The sequence below is a fragment of the Ziziphus jujuba genome, chromosome 6, assembly GCF_031755915.1.
Source record: "Ziziphus jujuba cultivar Dongzao chromosome 6, ASM3175591v1".
Classification (NCBI taxonomy): Eukaryota; Viridiplantae; Streptophyta; class Magnoliopsida; order Rosales; family Rhamnaceae; genus Ziziphus; species Ziziphus jujuba.
In genome coordinates this window covers 2,076,063-2,099,572 of record NC_083384.1, presented here as the reverse complement: position 1 = coordinate 2,099,572, position 23,510 = coordinate 2,076,063, and the positions used below count along the sequence as shown (strand labels likewise).

Here is a 23,510-nt window from a genome sequence, read left to right as displayed (position 1 = left end):
AATTCTTCGGTATTGCCTACTTTTAGCTACTGTTTTGTTGATAAGTTTAATTAAAACATACTTGTGATCTAATTTATGTTTTATGGGTGTTTTAATTAGAACTTTGAGATAATTCATTGAGAGGAAAAAGGCAAGAGAGTGTGAGCACAAAAGAGGGTTAAAAACCGAAATTAGTGTGCAAAAACGAGTGTCAAGTTCTTGCATTGAGTGAAACACGTGAGGGAGTGAATCTAGTGAGAATTTATTTTATTTTTGTATTATTCATACTAACATGGCAGATTCAAGGGTGAGAAGAGGAGATCCACCTTTGAGAATTAATGAAGAGGAGTTCGTAGGATTTAAAGGTGATTTCCAAGCTACGGGGAGTGTTGGGCAAACAAACATGAGGGCTATATTGGAGCAATTACAGCAGATGAATGCCCGATTTGACCATTTAAATCATAGATGGACAGGTTAGAAACATCCCAAGGAGTGCCCAATATAAGGTTAGATGCTCATGGAGGTCGAGGTCGAGGAGGCCGAGGGCGACCAAGAGAGGAATTCGGGGAAAGTAACTATGGAGATGACTTGGATGAAGGGTTTGATGAAATTTTTGAACCTCATGAAAGGCTAATCCATGGGAGACCAGCAAGGAATGAAGATGATGATCTTCGCAACATCAAGGTAAACATCCCACCATTCATGGGTAAAAGTGATCCAGAAGCATATTTGGAATGGGAGGAGAGAATGGAGATGATCTTTGATTGCCACAACTATTCGGAGGCCAAGAAGGTGAAATTGGCAGCAATGGAGTTTGGTCATTATGCACTCCAATGGTGGACAAATGAGAAAAATACCCGAAGAAGAGTTGGTGATGACTTGATCACTACATGGCGACAAATGAAAGGAGCCACGAGGAAGCAATTTGTACCATCACACTATCATAGGTTGCTGCATCAAAGGCTTCAATCTTTATCTCAAGGAAGTAAGTCCGTGGAGGATTATTACAAGGAGATGGAGATGCTTATGATGATTGATTTTAAATAATTTCTTTATATTAAATTAGAAATTAATTAATTTACAAGGGAAATAATAAAATAAAAACCTTACTAAAGTTATTTGTCCAGAAAATAAATAAATAAAAACCAACAAGTAATGGTAGTTTCCTAAAACAAAAAGTAAAAACAAATTAGGAAACTAAAAATCGTAATTTTCGACTATGTTGGTAATGACCCTTCTTTGATCCAATTGGACTCCAAATCAGGTTCAATAGTCTTTTTGGAATGCCAAATAAGCTTATTGTGAAGTTCCTCACGTTGCCCTTGCTTGGAAGTATGAGAAAAGGCTAATACAGTAAAATACAGTAAAGCCAGCAAGCAATACAGCAAATTTGGCCAAATTGTTGATGCTGTCCGTACAAGCCCTTTTTTATTGCATTTGAGGCTGCTTTAACTTGATTCCATGACCTATTAGGCATATGTATGGACAAGCTCTGTTGAGATTGATTACCCCCTGTATACATACTCCTAGGTAGTCTTTAAATCTCTTAATTTGAGCTCTTGTAATTGGCCTAGTCTTCATCCGTGTCGAGTCAGCACCCCAGCGGGTTATCGGTGGAGCGGGTTCGGGCGGAATCACATCATAAGGGCCAAGATACTGTTGGTCAAAAAATTTTTGTGACTTGTGAAGTACAGCAATTATTATGAAATAATTGAGTTAGAGTCATAGCTATGAGTGCTACAGACAGTCTAACAAGAGGAATGGAAGTGGTTGACACCGGAGCTCCTCTAAGTGTTCTAGTTGGTGGAGCGATGCTAGGATGAATTTTCAACGTGCCTGGAGAGCCCATTGATAATTTAGGTCCTGTAGATACACACACAACATCTCTTACATATAGATCTATGCTTGCCTTTATACAGTTGGATACAAAATTATCGATTTTTTAAACAGGAATTCAAGTAGTAGATCTTTTAGCCCCTTATTGCCACGAAGGAAAAATAGGACTATTCGAGGGAGTGGGACTGGGCAAAACAGTACTCATTATGGAATTGATCAACAACATTGCCTAAGCTCATAAGGGCGTATCCATATTTGGTGGAGGAGGTGAACGTACTCGTGAAGGCAATGATCTTTACATAGAAATGAAAGAATCTGGAGTAATTAATGAAAAAAATATTTTAGAACCAAAAGTAGCTCTAGTCTACGATCAGATGAATGAACCACTAGGACCGCGTATGAGAGTTGGTTTAACTGCCCTAACTATGGCAGAATATTTTCGAAATGTTAATGAACAATACGTACTTCTATTTATTGACAATATCTTTCATTTTGTCCAAGTGGGATCCAAAGTATCAGCCTTGTTTGGTATAATGCCCTTCGCTGTGGGATATCAACCCACTCTTAGTACCGAAATGGGTTTATTACAAGAACGAATTACTTCTACCAAAGAGGGGTCCATAACTTCTATTCAAGTAGTTTATGTACCCATGGATGATTTCACCGATCCCGCTTTTGCCATAACATTTGCACATTTAGATGCTACTACTGTACAACCAAGAGGATTGGCTACCAAAGGTATCTATCCAGCAGTAGATCCTTCAGATTCAACGTCAACTATGCTCCAACCTCGGATCGTTAGCGAATAACATTACGAAACTGCACAAAGAGTTAAACAAACTTTACAACGTTACAAAGAACTTCAGGACATTATAGCTGATGTGATTCCGCCCGAGCCAGCTCAACCGATAACCCGCTGGGGTGCTAATCCATTACGGATGAAGGTGGGACCAATCACTAGAGCACAACCCAAGAAGTTCAAGGATAACCTTGCTGTGCTTATTCAAAGGATAAATCATAACAAAGAAGGAATGATCACGACCAAGGAACCAAGACCTGTTTTGCTGATACAAGCGCTGGAGACTGGTACGGACCCGGGTGACGGTTTTGGTACATTTTTGGAGTCCAGGAAGCATGAAATGGTTCCAGTGATTTATGGGTTCAATACATATGCCTAAGAGGTCATGGAATCAAGTTAAAGCAGCCTCAAATGCAATAAAAAAGGGCTTGTACGGATAGCATCAACAATTTGGCCGAATTTGCTGTATTGCTTGCTGGATTTACTATATTTTACTGTATTAGCCTTTTCTTATTTTTCCAAGCATGGGCAACGTGTGGGACTTCATATTCAGCTTATTTTTCATCCTACAAAGCATCTAGAAGCTGATTTAGAGCTCAAAGAGGTCAAAGATTGATCAAAGTCAACTTGATCAAAAGGCTAGCATTTTTAGTTTCCTAATTTGTTTTTACTTTTTGTTTTAGGAAACTACCATTACTTTTTGGCTTTTATTTATTTATTTTTAGGACAAATAACTTTAAGAAGGTTTTTATTTTATTCTTTCCATTGTAAATTAATTAATTCCTAATTTAATATAAAGGAATTAATTAATCAAACTTAGATTAGGAAAGGAAGTAGAGTTTCGGCCAACTAGGTTTCTTTGTGTGTGGTGGCTGGTTTTCTTTATGTTCTGGGGTTTTATTTCATGGCTTTGTAGCCTATTTAAAGGCTCAGTTGTCAATAAGAAAAAAACTTTAATTTGATTAAGAAAATACTTGTGAGATTAACTATCCCTTTGTTCATTGAGAACACCTAAAACACCATTAGGGAATTGGTTGTTTTAGCTTGACTTATCAATAGGTTTTCCATCCCCTATTGTGGCGTCTACATTATACCAAGGTTTCTAACCACAGGTTGGTTAGGGGTTGAGGTCAATTCTTTTAGAACTTGAACTTAATTAAGATCCGGGCTAATATAATACGGGTTTAGGAGCAGATCGTCCTAGGTTTGTATCAGAGCTAAATTTTGTTCAGGTTTGATCTATCTTTATTTGCTTTATTTGTTTTTGTATTATTCTGCAAATTTAGCATTAGGTTAAGGTCGCATCCATCCCATACACGTTCTGCATCTTTAAAAAAAAACAAATTAATTTATTAATTCCTAGTTGTATTAGGAATTCCTAGTTTTATCGTATTTTTGTTTCCTAGTTTGTTTGTTGTTTTTCATCATTGTTCTTGTTGATTTTTTTTTTTTTTGCTGTTTTAGTCTCAAATATTTGCATTCATATATTAAAAAAAAAAAAAAGAGTTTGCGGCAACATTTAAAAAAAAAAAAAAAACTGCACATTTGTGTTTATTTGGAGATCACGGGTTTGGTGAATTTCTGGAGTTGGAATTGCAAATTTGGTAATTATTCTTGCTACTGCAGTTGTTTATGTTCTGTGAGTGAAAAAAGAAAAAAAAAAAAAAAAGGGGAAGAGGTAAAGCCGAATAAAATAATAATAATAATAATAATATTTCGGTTTGTTTGAGTTTGACCTATTAGCTGGAAATTTGTTGGAGCTGCTGGTTTTTTGATTATTTATTCAATATTTGAGTTGCTGGGGAACTATCTTTGCTGCTGGATAATTGCATTATGGGTGCTTAAATTATTTGGATTAAAATTAGTCAAAGGAATTGATACAAAACTTGAATTACAAGAACAACAACCAACAGTTTTCTATATTTTTGTTCTCTTTGATTCTTGTTTGTATTTGAATTTCTTTTTCTAGAATTTTATTCTTGAACTCATAATCTATTACCATCTGGTGCAGTTTTCAAAAATTCCAACGTTTTTCCATTATTTTCTGTTTTCTTGTCTAGAAAGCCGAAAAATTAGGATTTGTTGGATTCTTTCGGTATTGCCTACTTTTTGCTATTGTTTTGCTGATAAGTTTAATTAAAACATACTAGTGATCTAACTGCTGTTTTGTGGGTGTTTTAATTAGAACTTTGAGATAACTCATTGAGTGGAAAAAGGCAAGAGTGTTGAGCTTAAAAGAGGGTAAAAAGCCGAAACAAGTGTGCAAACACGAGTGTCGAGTTCTCATTTGAGTGAAACACGTATGGGAGTGAAATTGTAAGGTCCTATTTTATTTCTATTGCATTATTATACTAACATGACAGAATCAAGAATGAGGAGAGGAGATCCACCCTTGAGGATCAATGAGGAGGAGTCCGTAGCATTCCATGGCGATGCCCGAGCTACCGGGAATGGAGACCAAGTGGACATGAGAGCTGTTTTGGAGTCAATACAGCAGGTTAGTGCTCAAGTTGAGCATGTGAATCAAAGGATGGGAAGGCTAGAAGTTTCCCAAGGAATTCCGAACACAAGAAATAGGCAAGAATTCCATGGAGGACGAGGAGGTCGCGAGAGACCGAGAGAGAAATTTGATGAGGAGCCATTCAGTGGAGACTTTGAGGAAGGTATGGATGAAACTTTTTCTGTCCAAGATAGAGCTGGCCATGGAAGATATAGGAGGGAAGAAACAGATGACAATCTTAGCAATATGAAGATCAACATCCCACCATTCATGGGAAAAAGTGACCCCGAAGAATATTTGGAGTGGGAAGAAAAGATAGAGATGATATTTGACCGCCATAATTATTCAGAGGCTAAGAAGGTGAAATTGGCAGTAATGGAGTTTGGCCATTATGCATTCCAATGGTGGACCAATGAGCAAAACACCTGAAGGAGAGTTGGTGATGACTTGATTACTACATGGCGACAAATGAAAGGAGCCATGCAGAAGCGATTCGTACCATCACACTATCATAGGTTGCTGCATCAAAGACTTCAATCTTTATCTCAAGGACATGGATCTGTGGAGGTTTATTACAAGGAGATGGCGATGCTTATGATGAGATTGAACTTGAATGAAGATATGGAAGCAACCACGGCAAGGTTTCTTGGTGGTTTAAATCGTGAAATAGCCAATCAACTAGAATTATAACAATATGTAGAATTGGAGGAGATGTTGCATGTGGCTATTAAATTAGAGCATCAATTCAAGAGAAGGGGTGTAAGATCATGGTTTGGAGGTGTTTCCAATAGTGGAAGGTCCAATTCAAGTGGCTGGAGGAACAATCCCATCTATGAAAGCAAGCTAAATCCGAAAGTCAAAGAAGAAAGTTCAAACTAGCCAAGGAAGGAGACTAGAACCAAATCTGTCCAAGCACCAAAGAATGAGGTAAAATTAGATCCTAAACCTTGTAGAACTCATGATGTTGTGTGTTTTAAGTGCGAAGGAGGAGGATACATTGCTAGCCAATGCCCGAATAGAAGAATCATGGTGTTAAGGGGCAATGACGAGCTAGAATCGGAAAGTGAAGAAAGTGAGGATGAAGCCAAGCAAGAGGAGGAGGACTTGGAGGATGAACCCGGAACCTTGCAAGCATCCAATGCTGAATTAAACTTGCTTTCTAGGAGAGTACTTGCTGAATAGAAAGATGAGGATGAAATTCAAAGAGAGAACATCTTCCACACCAGATGTGAAATTGAAGGTAAGATTTGTAGTATGATTACTGATAGTGGAATTTGTACAAATGTAATTAGTAACATTGTAGTTGATAACTTAGCCTTAATAACTATTAAACATCCAGAACCTTATAGATTACAATGGCTTAATGATAGTGGTGAAATAAAAGTGAATAAACAAGCCAAAGTAAAATTTAATATAAGTAGATATGAGGATGTAGTTTTATGTGATATTGTACCCATGATTGCTGGACATATACTATTAGGTAGACCATGGCAATTTGATAAAGATGCTACTCATTTTGGTCGAGAAAATAGTATTGTTTTCAGGTTTAAAGGGAAGAAGGTCAAGCTGGAACCATTATCTCCTAAAGAGGTTTACAAAGACCAATTACAAATGCAACAAAGGAGAGAAGCCGAAAAGCTCAATGAAAAAGCAAGTATGGCACCAATGGCTTCACCATCCTTTCAAGAAGGTAAGAATGAGGTTGCTGATCAAGGTAAGGTTTCTAAGACTCATATTGAGTGGAAAGATCAAGGAAAAACTGAAAGAGAGGGGAAAGAAAGTGGAAAACCCGAGAGCTTGGAGAAGAGAGGGAAATCCGAAGGTTTGCGCCAATCCAAGTGAGAAAAAGAAAAAGAAAGAAAAGAAAGGTCAAGTAGCAAGTTTTATTTGAGTTTTGGGGATATTAATAAGGTTATTGAGTGTAAGAAACCTTTGTTGGTCATGATTTATAAAGAAAATTATTTTAATGATCAAATTAAGTTTGAAGAACTTGAATTGCCAAGTTCAATGATTTCTCTTTTGAAGGAATTTGGAGATATCTTCCCAAATGAAATTCCAAGTGGACTACAATCCAATAAAGAGGGAAAAGGTGAGGTTGCTGTCCAAGGTAAGTCTTCTAATACTCAGGTTGTGTGGAAAAATTATATTAAACCCAAAAGTGAGAAATTTGGTGCAAAAACCGAGAGTGATGTAAAACCCATTGAATCAGTGAGTGTGAAAGAAAAAGAAAGGAATAATATAAATTTTTATCTTAGCTTTGGTGATGTTAATAAAGTAATTATGAATAAGAAATCATTGCTGACCATGAATTTTAAAGATATTTATTTAAAGATGTCTTTATTGCATAGAACTTTATCTGCATTGTTGAGAGATTTACTTAGTGGCAATTTGAAAATTTGGGAAATCTTGTTTGCTAACTTTAAAAAGTGTAATTTTTACCATAATGAGCATGTATTTCTAGATTTTGTTGTAATAGTGTTTGACCCAGGAGAATTGGTTTTGTTGCACTTACGAAAGGAAAGGTTTTCTAAACAAAGAAAGTCAAAGCTCATGCCGCCTATGGATGGACTTTTTCAAGTTTTGAAGCGGATTCACGAGAATACCTACAAACTTAATTTAATAGGTGAGTATAGTGTTAGTGCTGCATTTATTATTGCTGATTTAACTCCTTTTGCTGCAGGTGATGATCTTGATTTGAGGACAAATCCTTTTCAAGAGGAGGGGAATGATGTGATTCCGCCCGAGCCCGCTCAACCGATAACCCGCTGGGGTGCTAATCCGTTACGGATGAAGGTGGGACCAATCACTGGAGCACAAGCCAAGAAGTTCAAGGATAACCTTGATGTGCTTATTAAAAGGACAAATCATAATCAAGAAGGAATGATCATGACCAGGGAACCAAGACTTGTTTTGCTGATACAAGTGCTCGAGACTGGTACGGACCCGGGTGACGGTTTTGGTACATTTTTGGAGTCCGGGAAGCATGAAATGGTTCCAATGCTTTATGGGTTCAATACATATGCCTAATAGGTCATGGAATCAAGTTAAATCAGCCTCAAATGCAATCAAAAAGGGCTTGTACGGACAGCATCAACAATTTGGCCGAATTTGCTGTATTGCTTGCTGCCTTTCCTGTATTTTACTGTATTAGCCTTTTCTTATTTTTCCAAGCATGGGCAACGTGTGGGACTTCATATTCAACTTATTTGGCATCCTAGAAAGCATCTAGAAGCTGATTTGGAGCTCAAAGAGGTGAAAGATTGATCAAAGACAACTTGATCAAAAGGCTAGCATTTTTAGGTCCTATTTTATTTTTATTGCATTATTATACTAACATGACAGAATCAAGAATGAGGAGAGGAGATCCACCTTTGAGGATCAATGAGGAGGAGTCCGTAGCATTCCATGGCGATGCCCGAGCCACCGGGAGTGGAGACCAGGTGGACATGAGAGCTATTTTGGAATCAATACAGCGGGTTAGTGCTCAAGTTGAGCATGTGAATCAAAGTGTGGGAAGACTAGAAGCCTCGCAAGGAATCCCGAATACAAGAAATAGGCAAGAATTCCATGGAGGGCGAGACCGAGGACGAGGAGGTCGCGAGAGACCGAGAGAGGAATTTGATGAGGAGCCATTCGATGGAGACTTTGTGGAAGGTATGGACGAAACTTTTGCTGTCCAAAATAGAGCTGGCCATGGAAGATATAGGAGGGAAGAAAAAGATGACAATCTTAGCAATATCAAGATCAACATCCCACCATTCATGGGAAAAAGTGACCCCGAAGCATATTTGGAGTGGGAAGAAAAGATGGAGATGATATTTGACCGCCATAATTATTCGGAGGCTAAGAAGGTGAAATTGGCAGCAATGGAGTTTGGACATTATGCACTCCAATGGTGCACCAATGAGCAAAACACCCGAAGGAGAGTTGGTGATGACTTGATTACTACATGGCGACAAATGAAAGGAGCCATGAGGAAGCGATTCGTACCATCACACTATCATAGGTTGCTGCATCAAAGACTTCAATCTTTATCTCAAGGAACTAGGTCCATGGAGGATTGTTACAAAGAGATGGAGATGCTCATGATGAGGTTAAATATGAATGAGGATAGAGAAGCAACCATGGCAAGATTTCTTGGTGGTTTGAATTGTGAGATAGCCAACCAACTAGATTTGCAACAATACTTAGAGTTGGAGGAGATGTTGCATGTTGCCATTAAGCTTGAGCACCAATTCAAGACGAGGGGTGTAAGATCATGGTTTGGAGGTGTTTCCAATAATGGAAGGTCCAATTCAAATGGCTGGAGCAACAATCCCATCTATGAAAGCAAGCTAAAGCCGAAAGTCAAAGAAGAAAGTTCAAACTGGCCAAGGAAGGAAACTAGAACCAAATCTGTCCAAGCACCAAAGAATGAGGTAAAATTAGATCCTAAACCTTCTAGAACTCATGATGTTGTGTGTTTTAAGTGCCAGGGAGGAGGACACATTGATAGCCAATGCCCGAATAGAAGAATCATGGTGTTAAAGGGCAATGACGAGCTAGAATCGGAAAGTGAAGAAAGTGAGGATGAAGCCAAGCAAGAGGAGGAGGACTTGGAGGGTGAACCCGAAACCTTGCAAGCATCCAATGCTGAATTAAACTTGCTTTCTAGGAGAGTACTTGCTGCATACAAAGACGAGGATGAAATTCAAAGAAAGAACATCTTCCACACCCGATGTGAAATTCAAGGAAAGATTTGTAGTATGATTATTGATAGTGGAAGTTGTACAAATATAATTAGTAACATTGTAGTTGATAAATTAGGCTTAATAACTATTAAACATCCAGAACCTTATAGATTACAATGGCTTAATGATGGTGGTGAAATAATAGTGAATAAACAAGCCAAAGTAAAATTTAATATACGTAGATATGAGGATGTAGTTTTATGTGATATTGTACCCATGATTGCTGGACATATACTATTAGGTAGGCCATGGCAATTTGATAAAGATGCTACTCATTTTGGTCGAGAAAATAGTATTGTTTTCAGGTTTAAAGGGAGGAAGGTCAAGCTAGAACCATTATCTCCTACACAGGTTTACAAAGACCAATTACAAATGCAACAAAGGAAAGAAGCCGAAAAGCTTAAGGAAAAACCAAGTATGGCACCAACGGCTTCACCATCCTTTCAAGAAGATAAGAATGAGGTTGTTGATCAAGGTAAGGTTTCTAAGACTCATATTGAGTGGAAAGATCAAGGAAAAATCAAAAGAGAGGGGAAAGAGAGTGGCAAACCCGAGAGCTTGGAGAAGGAAGGGAAATCCAAAGGTTTGCACCAATCCAAGGGGGAAAAAGAAAAAGAAAGAAAAGAAAGATCAAGTAGCAACTTTTATTTGAGTTTAGGGGATATTAATAAGGTTATTGAGTGTAAGAAACCTTTGCTGGTCATGATTTATAAAGAAAATTATTTTAATGATCAAACTAACTTTGAAGAACTTGAATTGCCAAGTTCAATGATTTCTCTTTTGAAGGAATTTGGAGATGTCTTCCCAAATGAAATTCCAAGTGGACTACCATTCAATCAAGAGGGAAAAGGTAAGCTTGCTATCCAAGGTAAGTCTTCTAATACTCAGGTTGTGTGGAAAGATTTTAATAAAACCAAGAGTGAAAAATTTGGTGCAAAAGCCAAGAGTGAGGAAGGTGAGATGGCATTGAGTGATAAAGGAAAAGGAAGACAAGAAAGGAAGAATATAAATTTTTATCTTAGCTTTGGTGATGTTAATAAAGTAATTATGAATAAGAAATCATTGCTGACCATGAATTTTTAAGATACTTATTTAAAGATGTCTTTATTGCATAGAACTTTATCTGCATTGTTGAGAGCTTTACTTAGTGGCAATTTGAAAATTTGGGAAATACTGTTTGCTAACTTTAAAAAGTGTAATTTTTACCATAATGAGCATGTATTTATAGATTTTGTTGTAATAGTGTTTGATCCAGGAGAATTGGTTTGGTTGCAATTACGAAAGGAAAGGTTTCCTAAACAAGGACAGTCAAAGCTCATGCCGCCTATGGATAGACTTTTTCAAGTTTTGGAGCCGAATAACAGGAATGCCTACAAGCTTGATTTACCGGGTGAGTATAACATGAGTGCTGCATTTAATGTTGCTGATTTAACTCCTTTTGCTGCAGGTGATGATCTTGATTTGAGGACAAATCCTTTTCAAGAGGAGGGGAATGATGTGATTACGCCCGAGCCCACTCCACCGATAACCCGCTGGGGTGTTGACTCGACACGGATGAAGACTAGGCCAATCACAAGAGCTCAAATTAAGAGATTTAAGGGCAAACTGGGAGTATTTATATAGAAGGTAATCAATCTCAACAGAGCTTGTCCATACTTGAAGATACAAAGCCTATTCGAAGCATCCAAATGGTGGAAGTCGATACGGACCCAGGTGACGGTTTTGGTACATTTTTGGAGTCCGGGAAGCATGAAATGGTTCCAATGCTTTATGGGTTCAATAAATATGCCTAAGAGGTCATGGAATCAAGTTAAAGCAGCCTCAAATGCAATCAAAAAGGGCTTGTACGGACATCATCAACAATTTGGCCGAATTTGCTGTATTGCTTGCTGGCTTTACTGTATTTTACTATATTAGCCTTTTCTTATTTTTCCAAGCATGAGCAACGTGTGGGACTTCATATTCATCTTATTTGGCATCCTAAAAAGAATCTAGAAGCTGATTTGAAGCTCAAAGAGGTCAAAGATTGATCAAAGTCAACTTGATAAAAAAGGCTAGCATTTTTAGTTTCCTAATTTGTTTTTACTTTTTGTTTTAGGAAACTACCATTACTTTTTGGCTTTTATTTATTTATTTTCTGGAAAAATAACTTTAGGAATGTTTTTATTTTATTCTTTCCATTGTAAATTAATTAATTTCTAATTTAATATAAAGGAATTAATTAATCAAACTTAGATTAGGAAAGGAAGTATAGTTTCAGCCAACTAGGTTTCTTTATTTGTGGTGGCTGGTTTTTCTTTATTTTTAGGGTTTTATTTCGTAGATTTGTAGCCTATTTAAAGGCTTATTTTTCAATGAGAACACAACTTTGATTTGATTATGAAAATACTTGTGAGATTAATTATCTCTTTGTTATTTGAGAACACCTAAAACACCATTAGAGAATTGGTTGTTTTAGCTTCACTTATCAATAGGTTTTCCATCCCCTATTGTGGCGTCTACATTAGACCAAGGTTTCTAACCACAGGTTGGTTAGGGGTTGAGGTCCATTCCATTAGAACTTGAACTTAATTAAGATCCGGGCTAATATAATATGGGTTTAAGAGCAGGTCGTCCTAGGTTCGTAGCAGCTTCACAATCCTTTCAATAAGGTAAGAATGAGGTTGCTGATCAAGGTAAGGTTTCTAAGACTCATATTGAGTGGAAAGATCAAGGAAAAACCGAAAGAGAGGGGAAAGAAAGTGGCAAACCCGAGAGCTTGGAGAAGGAAGGGAAATCCGAAGGTTTGCGCCAATCCGAGAGAGAAAAAGAAAAAGAAAGAAAAGAAAGGTCAAGTAGCAACTTTTATTTGAGTTTAGGGGATATTAATAAGGTTATTGAGTGTAAAAAACCTTTGTTGGTCATGATTTATAAAGAAACTTATTTTAATGATCAAACTAACTTTGAAGAACTTGAATTGCCAAGTTCAATGATTTCTCTTTTGAAGGAATTTGGAGATATCTTCCCAAATGAATTCCAAGTGGACTACCATCCAATAAAGAGGGAAAAGGTGAGCTTGCTGTCCAAGGTAAGTCTTCTAATACTCATGGTATGTGGAAAAATTATATTAAACCCGAAAGGGAGAAATTTGGTGCAAAAACCGAGAGTGATGTAAAACCCATTGAATCAGTGAGTGTGAAAGAAAAAGAAAGGAAAAATATAAATTTTTATCTTAGCTTTGGTGATGTTAATAAAGTAATTATGAATAAGAAATCATTGCAGACGATGAATTTTAAAGATATTTATTTAAAGATGTCTTTATTGCATAGAACTTTATCTGCATTGTTGAGAGATTTACTTAGTGGCAAATTGAAAATTTGGGAAATATTGTTTGCTAACTTTAAAAAGTGTAATTTTTACCATAATGAGAATGTATTTCTAGATTTTGTTGTAATAGTGTTTGACCCAGGAGATTTGGTTTGGTTGCACTTAGGAAAGGAAAGGTTTTCTAAACAAAGAAAGTCAAAGCTCATGCCGCCTATGGATGGACTTTTTCAAGTTTTGAAGCGGATTCACGAGAATACCTACAAACTTAATTTAATAGGTGAGTATAGTGTTAGTGCTGCATTTATTATTGCTGACTTAACTCCTTTTGCTGCAGGTGATGATCTTGATTTGAGGACAAATCCTTTTCAAGAGGAGGGGAATGATGTGATTCCACCCGAGCCCGCTCAACCGATAACCCGCTGGGGTGCTAATCCATTACGGATGAAGGCGGGACCAATCACTAGAGCACAAGCCAAGAAGTTCAAGGATAACCTTGCTGTGCTTATTAAAAGGATAAATCATAATCAAGAAGGAATGATCATGACCAAGGAACCAACACCTGTTTTGCTGATACAAGCGCTGGAGACTGGTACGGACCCGGGTGACGGTTTTGGTACATTTTTGGAGTCCGGGAAGCATGAAATGGTTCCAATGCTTTATGGGTTCAATACATATGCCTAATAGGTCATGGAATCAAGTTAAATCAGCCTCAAATGCAATCAAAAATGGCTTGTACGGACAGCATCAACAATTTGGCCGAATTTGCTGTATTGCTTGCTGGCTTTCCTGTATTTTACTGTATTAGCCTTTTCTTATTTTTCCAAGCATGGGCAACGTGTGGGACTTCATATTAAGCTTATTTGGCATCCTAAAAAGAATCTAGAAGATGATTTGAAGCTCAAAGAGGTCAAAGATTGATCAAAGTCAACTCGATCAAAAGGCTAGCATTTTTAGTTTCCTAATTTGTTTTTACTTTTTGTTTTAGGAAACTACCATTACTTTTTGGCTTTTATTTATTTATTTTCTGGAAAAATAACTTTAGGAAGGTTTTTATTTTATTCTTTCCATTGTAAATTAATTAATTCCTAATTTAATATAAAGGAATTAATTAATCAAACTTAGATTAGGAAAGGAAGTATAGTTTCAGCCAACTAGGTTTCTTTATTTGTGGTGGCTGGTTTTTCTTTATTTTTAGGATTTTATTTCGTGGCTTTGTAGCCTATTTAAAGGCTTATTTTTCAATGAGAATACAACTTTGATTTGATTAAGAAAATACTTGTGAGATTAATTATCTCTTTGTTCTTTGAGAACACCTAAAACACCATTAGAGAATTGGTTGTTTTAGCTTCACTTATCAATAGGTTTTCCATCCCCTATTGTGGCGTCTACATTGTACCAAGGTTTCTAACCACAGGTTGGTTAGGGGTTGAGGTCCATTCCATTAGAACTTGAACTTAATTAAGATCCGGGCTAATATAATACGGGTTTAGGAGCAGGTCGTCCTAGGTTCGTATCATTTGGTATCAGAGCTAAGTTCTGTTCAGGTTTGATCTATCTTTATTTGCTTTATTTGTTTTTTTTGTGTTATTCTGCAATTTTTGCATTAGGTTAAGGTTGCATCCATCCTATACACGTTCAGCATCTTAAAAAAAAAAAAAAAATTCATTCCTAGTTGATTTAGGATTTCCTAGTTTTATCGTATTTTTGTTTCCTAGTTTGTTGGTTGTCTTTTATCATTGTTCTTGTTAATTTGGCTTTTGTTGATTTTCTTTTGCTGTTTTAGTCTTAAATATTTGCATTCATATATTCAAAAAAAAAAGAAAACAAGGAAAAAAAAAAAAAAAAAAAAGAAGTTTGCAGCAACAATTAAAAAAAAAAAAAAAAACTGCACATTTTGTTTATTTGGAGGTCACGGGTTTGGTGTTTGTTTTGGATTTGGAATTGCAATTTTGGTACTTACTCTTGCTACGGCAGTTGTTTATGTCCTGTGAGTGAAAAAAAAAAAAAAAAAGTAGAGGCAAAGCCGGATAAAAAAAAAAAAAAAGGAAAAAAAATATTTTTCGGCTTGTTGGAGTTTGATTTGTTTGCTGGGAATTTGTTGGAGCTGCTGGGTTTTTGTTTATTTATTCAATATTTGAATTGATGGGAAATTATTTTTGCTGCTGGATATTTGGATTTTGGGTGCTTAAATTATTTGGATTAAAATCAGTTAAAGGATTTGATACAAAACTTGAATTATAAAGAACAACAACCAACAACTATTCTATATTTTTGTTCAATTTGATTCTTGTTCGTATTTGAATTTCTTTTCCTGGAATTTTATTCTTGAACTCATAATCTCCTACCATCTGGTGCAGTTTTCAAAAATTCCAACGTTTTTCCATTATTTTCTGTTTTCTTGTCTAGAAAGCCGAAAAAATTAGGATTTGTTGGACTCTTTCGGTATTGCCTATTTTTTGCTACTGTTTTGTTGATAAGTTTAATTAAAACATACTAGTGATCTAATTGCTGTTTTTTGGGTGTTTTAATTAGAACTTTGAGATAATTCATTGAGTGGAAAAAGACAAGAGTGTGTGAGCTTAAAAGAGGGTAAAAGCCGAAACTAGTGTGCAAACACGAGTGACGAGTCCTCATTTGAGTGAAACACATAAGGGAGTGAAATTGTAAGGTCCTATTTTATTTTTATTGCATTATTATACTAACATGACAGAATCAAGAATGAGGAGAGGAGATCCACCTTTGAGGATCAATGAGGAGGAGTCCGTAGCATTCCATGGCGATGCCCGAGCTACCTGGAGTGGAGACCAAGTGGACATGAGAGCTATTTTGGAATCAATACAGCGGGTTAGTGCTCAAGTTGAGCATGTGAATCAAAGTGTGGGAAGACTAGAAGCCTCGCAAGGAATCCCGAATACAAGAAATAGGCAAGAATTCCATGGAGGGCGAGGCCGAGGACGAGGAGGTCGCGAGAGACCGAGAGGGGAATTTGATGAGGAGCCATTCGATGGAGACTTTGTGGAAGGTATGGACGAAACTTTTGCTGTCCAAAATAGAGCTGGCCATGGAAGATATAGGAGGGAAGAAAAAGATGACAATCTTAGCAATATCAAGATCAACATCCCACCATTCATGGGAAAAAGTGACCCCGAAGCATATTTGGAGTGGGAAGAAAAGATGGAGATGATATTTGACCGCCATAATTATTCGGAGGCTAAGAAGGTGAAATTGGCAGCAATGGAGTTTGGACATTATGCACTCCAATGGTGCACCAATGAGCAAAACACCCGAAGGAGAGTTGGTGATGACTTGATTACTACATGGCGACAAATGAAAGGAGCCATGAGGAAGCGATTCGTACCATCACACTATCATAGGTTGCTGCATCAAAGACTTCAATCTTTATCTCAAGGAACTAGGTCCGTGGAGGATTGTTACAAAGAGATGGAGATGCTCATGATGAGGTTAAACATGAATGAGGATAGAGAAGCAACCATGGCAAGATTTCTTGGTGGTTTGAATCGTGAGATAGCCAACCAACTAGATTTGCAACAATACTTGGAGTTGGAGGAGATGTTGCATGTTGCCATTAAGCTTGAGCACCAATTCAAGACGAGGGGTGTAAGATCATGGTTTGGAGGTGTTTCCAACAATGGAAGGTCCAATTCAAATGGCTGGAGCAACAATCCCATCTATGAAAGCAAGCTAAAGCCGAAAGTCAAAGAAGAAAGTTCAAACTGGCCAAGGAAGGAAACTAGAACCAAATCTGTCCAAGCACCAAAGAATGAGGTAAAATTAGATCCTAAACCTTCTACAACTCATGATGTTGTGTGTTTTAAGTGCCAGGGAGGAGGACACATTGATAGCCAATGCCCGAATAGAAGAATCATGGTGTTAAAGGGCAATGACGAGCTAGAATCGGAAAGTGAAGAAAGTGAGGATGAAGCCAAGCAAGAGGAGGAGGACTTGGAGGGTGAACCCGAAACCTTGCAAGCATCCAATGCTGAATTAAACTTGCTTTCTAGGAGAGTACTTGCTGCATACAAAGACGAGGATGAAATTCAAAGAAAGAACACCTTCCACACCCGATGTGAAATTCAAGGAAAGATTTGTAGTATGATTATTGATAGTGGAAGTTGTACAAATATAATTAGTAACATTGTAGTTGATAAATTAGGCTTAATAACTATTAAACATCCAGAACCTTATAGATTACAATGGCTTAATGATGGTGGTGAAATAAAAGTGAATAAACAAGCCAAAGTAAAATTTAATATACGTAGATATGAGGATGTAGTTTTATGTGATATTGTACCCATGATTGCTGGACATATACTATTAGGTAGGCCATGGCAATTTGATAAAGATGCTACTCATTTTGGTCGAGAAAATAGTATTGTTTTCAGGTTTAAAGGGAAGAAGGTCAAGCTAGAACCATTATCTCCTGCACAGGTTTACAAAGACCAATTACAAATGCAACAAAGGAAAGAAGCCGAAAAGCTTAAGGAAAAACCAAGTATGGCACCAACGGCTTCACCATCCTTTCAAGAAGATAAGAATGAGGTTGTTGATCAAGGTAAGGTTTCTAAGACTCATATTGAGTGGAAAGATCAAGGAAAAATCAAAAGAGAGGGGAAAGAGAGTGGCAAACCCGAGAGCTTGGAGAAGGAAGGGAAATCCAAAGGTTTGCACCAATCCAAGGGGGAAAAAGAAAAAGAAAGAAAAGGAAGATCAAGTAGCAACTTTTATTTGAGTTTAGGGGATATTAATAAGGTTATTGAGTGTAAGAAACCTTTGCTGGTCATGATTTATAAAGAAAATTATTTTAATGATCAAACTAACTTTGAAGAACTTGAATTGCCAAGTTCAATGATTTCTCTTTTGAAGGAATTTGGAGATGTCTTCCCAAATGAAATTCCAAGTGGACTACCATTCAATCAAGAGGGAAAAGGTAAGCTTGCTATCCAAGGTAAGTCTTCTAATACTCAGGTTGTGTGGAAAGATTTTAATAAAACCAAGAGTGAAAAATTTGGTGCAAAAGCCAAGAGTGAGGAAGGTGAGATGGCATTGAGTGATAAAGGAAAAGGAAGACAAGAAAGGAAGAATATAAATTTATATATTAGCTTTGGTGATGTTAATAAAGTAATTATGAATAAGAAATCATTGCTGACCATGAATTTTAAAGATACTTATTTAAAGATGTCTTTATTGCATAGAACTTTATCTGCATTGTTGAGAGCTTTACTTAGTGGCAATTTGAAAATTTGGGAAATATTGTTTGCTAACTTTAAAAAGTGTAATTTTTACCATAATGAGCATGTATTTATAGATTTTGTTGTAATAGTGTTTGATCCAGGAGAATTGGTTTGGTTGCAATTACGAAAGGAAAGGTTTCCTAAACAAAGAAAGTCAAAGCTCATGCCGCCTATGGATGGACTTTTTCAAGTTTTGGAGCCGAATAACAGGAATGCCTACAAGCTTGATTTACCGGGTGAGTATAACATGAGTGCTGCATTGAATGTTGCTGATTTAACTCCTTTTGCTGCAGGTGATGATCTTGATTTGAGGACAAATCCTTTTCAAGAGGAGGGGAATGATGTGATTACGCCCGAGCCCACTCCACCGATAACCCGCTGGGGTGCTGACTCGACACGGATGAAGACTAGGCCAATCACAAGAGCTCAAATTAAGAGATTTAAGGGCAAACTGGGAGTATTTATATAGAGGGTAATCAATCTCAACAGAGCTTGTCCATACTTGAAGATACAAAGCCTATTCGAAGCATCCAAATGGTGGAAGTCGATACGGACCCAGGTGACGGTTTTGGTACATTTTTGGAGTCCGGGAAGCATGAAATGGTTCCAATGCTTTATGGGTACAATACATATGCCTAAGAGGTCATGGAATCAAGTTAAAGCAGCCTCAAATGCAATCAAAAAGGGCTTGTACGGACATCATCAACAATTTGGCCGAATTTGCTGTATTGCTTGCTGGCTTTATTGTATTTTACTGTATTAGCCTTTTCTTATTTTTCCAAGCATGAGCAACGTGTGGGACTTCATATTCATCTTATTTGGCATCCTAAAAAGAATCTAGAAGCTGATTTGAAGCTCAAAGAGGTCAAAGATTGATCAAAGTCAACTTGATAAAAAAGGCTAGCATTTTTAGTTTCCTAATTTGTTTTTACCTTTTGTTTTAGCAAACTACCATTACTTTTTGACTTTTATTTTATTCTTTCCATTGTAAATTAATTAATTCCTAATTTAATATAAAGGAATTAATTAATCAAACTTAGATTAGGAAAGGAAGTATAGTTTCAGCCAACTAGGTTTCTTTATTTGTGGTGGCTGGTTTTTCTTTATTTTTAGGGTTTTATTTAGTGGATTTGTAGCCTATATAAAGGCTTATTTTTCAATGAGAATACAACTTTGACTTGATTATGAAAATACTTGTGAGATTAATTATCTCTTTGTTCTTTGAGAACACCTAAAAAACCATTAGAGAATTGGTTGTTTTAGCTTCACTTATCAATAGGTTTCCATCCCCTATTGTGGCGTCTACATTAGACCAAGGTTTCTAACCACAGGTTGGTTAGGGGTTGAGGTCCATTCCATTAGAACTTGAACTTAATTAAGATCCGGGCTAATATAATATGGCTTTAGGAGCAGGTCGTCCTAGGTTCGTATCAGCTTCACAATCCTTTCAAGAAGGTAAGAATGAGGTTGCTGATCAAGGTAAGGTTTCTAAGACTCATATTGAATGGAAATATCAAGGAAAAACCGAAAGAGAGGGGAAAGAAAGTGGCAAACCCGAGAGCTTGGAGAAGGAAGGGAAATCCGAAGGTTTGCGCCAATCCGAGAAAGAAAAAGAAAAAGAAAGAAAAGAAAGGTCAAGTAGCAACTTTTATTTGAGTTTAGGGGATATTAATAAGGTTATTGAGTGTAAGAAACCTTTGTTGGTCATGATTTATAAAGAAACTTATTTTAATGATCAAACTAACTTTGAAGAACTGGAATTGCCAAGTTCAATGATTTCTCTTTTGAAGGAATTTGGAGATATCTTCCCAAATGAAATTCCAAGTGGATTACCATTCAATCAAGAGGGAAAAGGTAAGCTTGCTATCCAAGGTAAGTCTTCTAATACTCAGGTTGTGTGGAAATATTTTAATAAAACCAAGAGTGAAAAATTTGGTGCAAAAACCGAGAGTGATGTAAAACCCATTGAATCAGTGAGTGTGAAAGAAAAAGAAAGGAAAAATATAAATTTTTATCTTAGCTTTGGTGATGTTAATAAAGTAATTATGAATAAGAAATCATTGCTGACCATGAATTTTAAAGATATTTATTTAAAGATGTCTTTATTGCATAGAACTTTATCTGCATTGTTGAGAGATTTACTTAGTGGCAATTTGAAAATTTGGGAAATATTGTTTGCTAACTTTAAAAAGTGTAATTTTTACCATAATGAGCATGTATTTCTAGATTTTGTTGTAATAGTGTTTGACCCAGGAGAATTGGTTTAGTTGCACTTACGAAAGGAAAGGTTTTCTAAACAAAGAAAGTCAAAGCTCATGCCGCCTATGGATGGACTTTTTCAAGTTTTGAAGCGGATTCACGAGAATACCTACAAACTTAATTTAATAGGTGAGTATAGTGTTAGTGCTGCATTTATTATTGCTGACTTAACTCCTTTTGCTGCAGGTGATGATCTTGATTTGAGGACAAATCCTTTTCAAGAGGAGGGGAATGATGTGATTCCACCCGAGCCCGCTCAACCGATAACCTGCTGGGGTGCTAATCTGTTACGGATGAAGGCGGGACCAATCACTAGAGCACAAGCCAAGAAGTTCAAGGATAACCTTGCTGTGCTTATTAAAAGGATAAATCATAATCAAGAAGGAATGATCATGACCAAGGAACCAACACCTGTTTTGCTGATACAAGCGCTGGAGACTGGTACGGACCCGGGTGACGGTTTTGGTACATTTTTGGAGTCCGGGAAGCATGAAATGGTTCCAATGATTTATGGGTTCAATACATATGCCTAATAGGTCATGGAATCAAGTTAAATCAGCCTCAAATGCAATCAAAAATGGCTTGTACGGACAGCATCAACAATTTGGCCGAATTTACTGTATTGCTTGCTGGCTTTACTGTATTTTACTGTATTAGCCTTTTCTTATTTTTCCAAGCATGGGCAACGTGTGGGACTTCATATTCAGCTTATTTAGCATCCTATAAAGCATCTAGAAGATGATTTAGAGCTCAAAGAGGTGAAAGATGGATCAAAGTCAACTCGATCAAAAGGCTAGCATTTTTAGTTTCCTAATTTGTTTTTACTTTTTGTTTTAGGAAACTACCATTACTTTTTGGCTTTTATTTATTTATTTTCTGGACAAATAACTTTAGGAAGGTTTTTATTTTATTCTTTCCATTGTAAATTAATTAATTCCTAATTTAATATAAAGGAATTAATTAATCAAACTTAGATTAGGAAAGGAAGTAGAGTTTCGGCCAACTAGGTTTCTTTATGTGTGGTGGCTGGTTTTCTTTATGTTCTAGCGTTTCATTTTGTGGCTTTGTAGCCTATTTAAAGGCTTAGTTGTTAATAAGAAAAAAACTTTGATTTGATTAAGAAAATACTTGTGAGATTAACTATCTCTTTGTTCTTTGAGAACACCTAAAACACCATTAGAGAATTGGTTGTTTTAGCTTGACTTATCAATAGGTTTTCCATCCCCTATTATGGCATCTATATTATACCAAGGTTTCTAACCACAGGTTGCTTAGGGGTTTAGGTCAATTCCATTAGAACTTGAACTTAATTAAGATCTGTGCTAATATAATACGGGTTTAGGAGTAGGTCGTCCTAGGTTCGTATCAATAGCTATCCTTGGGTTGGATGAATTATCCAAAGAAGATCGCTTAACCATAGTAAGAGCATGAAAAATTAAGCGTTTCCTATCACAACCCTTCGTCGTAGCAGAAGTATTTACCGATTCACAAGGGAAATATGTTGGTTTAGCAGAAACAATTAGAGGATTTAAATAAATGTTATAGGCAATAGAAATAAAATGGAATTAGAATTATAGTTTATAATGGCTATGGATAATCTTGAAACGAGACATATACCACAGCACTAAGCAATTATAGATGACTTGACAATTAATTCCAATTCAAATCAATTAATCCGGTATATTTTCCACATTATCAATAGGAGTACATTTATGTTTTTGCTTTACGAATATGGTATTTTATGGGCATTTATAATAATATCAAGTGTTATTCCTATTTTGGCATTTTTGATTTCCAGAGTTTTAGGCCCCAGCAAAGGACCCGAAAAACTTTTGAGTTATGAATCAGGATTAAAACCAATGGAGGATGCTTGGTTACAATTTCGACTCTGTTATTATAGGTTTGCTTTCGTTTTTGTTGTTTTGGATGTTGAAACGGTTTTTCTTTATCCATGGGCAATGAGTTTTGATGTATTGGGGGCATCCATATTTATAGAAGCTTTAATTTTCACGTTTATCCTAATTGTTGGTTCAATTTATGCATGGTAAAAAGGAGCTTTGGAATGGTCTTAACTCTTGAATATTCATCAGACAATAAATAAAAAAATGTATTTGAAACAGTTATGAATTCCATTATTGAGTTTTTCCCTTCCTTAATTGAACAATCCAAAATTTAGTTATTTCAACTACATCAGGTGATCTTTCAAATTGGTCAAGACTCTCCAGTTTATGGCCGCTTCTCCATGGTACCAGTTGTTGCTTTATTGAATTTGCTTCATTAATAGGATCGCGATTCAACTTTGATTGTTATGGGCTAGTGCCAAGATCTAGTCCTAGACAGGCTAACCTAATTTTAATAATGGGTATAGTAACAATGAAAATGGCCCCTTCCTTAGTGAGATTATATGAACAAATGTCTGAACCGAAATATGTTATTACTATGGGAGCATGTACAATAACAAGGGGGATGTTCAGTACTGATTCTTAAAGTACTGGTCGGGGGGTCGATAAGCTAATTCTCATAGATGTCTATTTGCCCAGTTGTCCACCTAAACCATAGGCCGTTATAGATGCTATAACAAAACTTCGGAAGAAAATATCTCGAGAAATCTATGAAGATTGAATTAGATCTCAATAGGTGAATCGGATTTTTACTACAACCACAAGTTTCGTGTTGGACGCAGTACTCATACGGGAAATTATAATCAAGGATTACTCTATCAACCACCATCTACTTCAGAGATCCCCCCAAAAACACTTTTCAAATACAAAAGTTCAATATCTTCCCATGAATTAGTGAATTAGGCAGGAGCTTTTTTTTTTTTTTGTATAGATACAGAATACGAAACA

General features: G+C 36.5%; 1 pseudogene; it reads left to right on the top strand.

The window, feature by feature from the left end:
* Positions 1-1,198: 1,198 nt before the first annotated feature.
* LOC125419357 (ATP synthase subunit beta, chloroplastic-like) lies at positions 1,199-22,197 on the top strand (annotated as a pseudogene).
* The last annotated feature ends 1,313 nt before the right edge of the window (positions 22,198-23,510 follow it).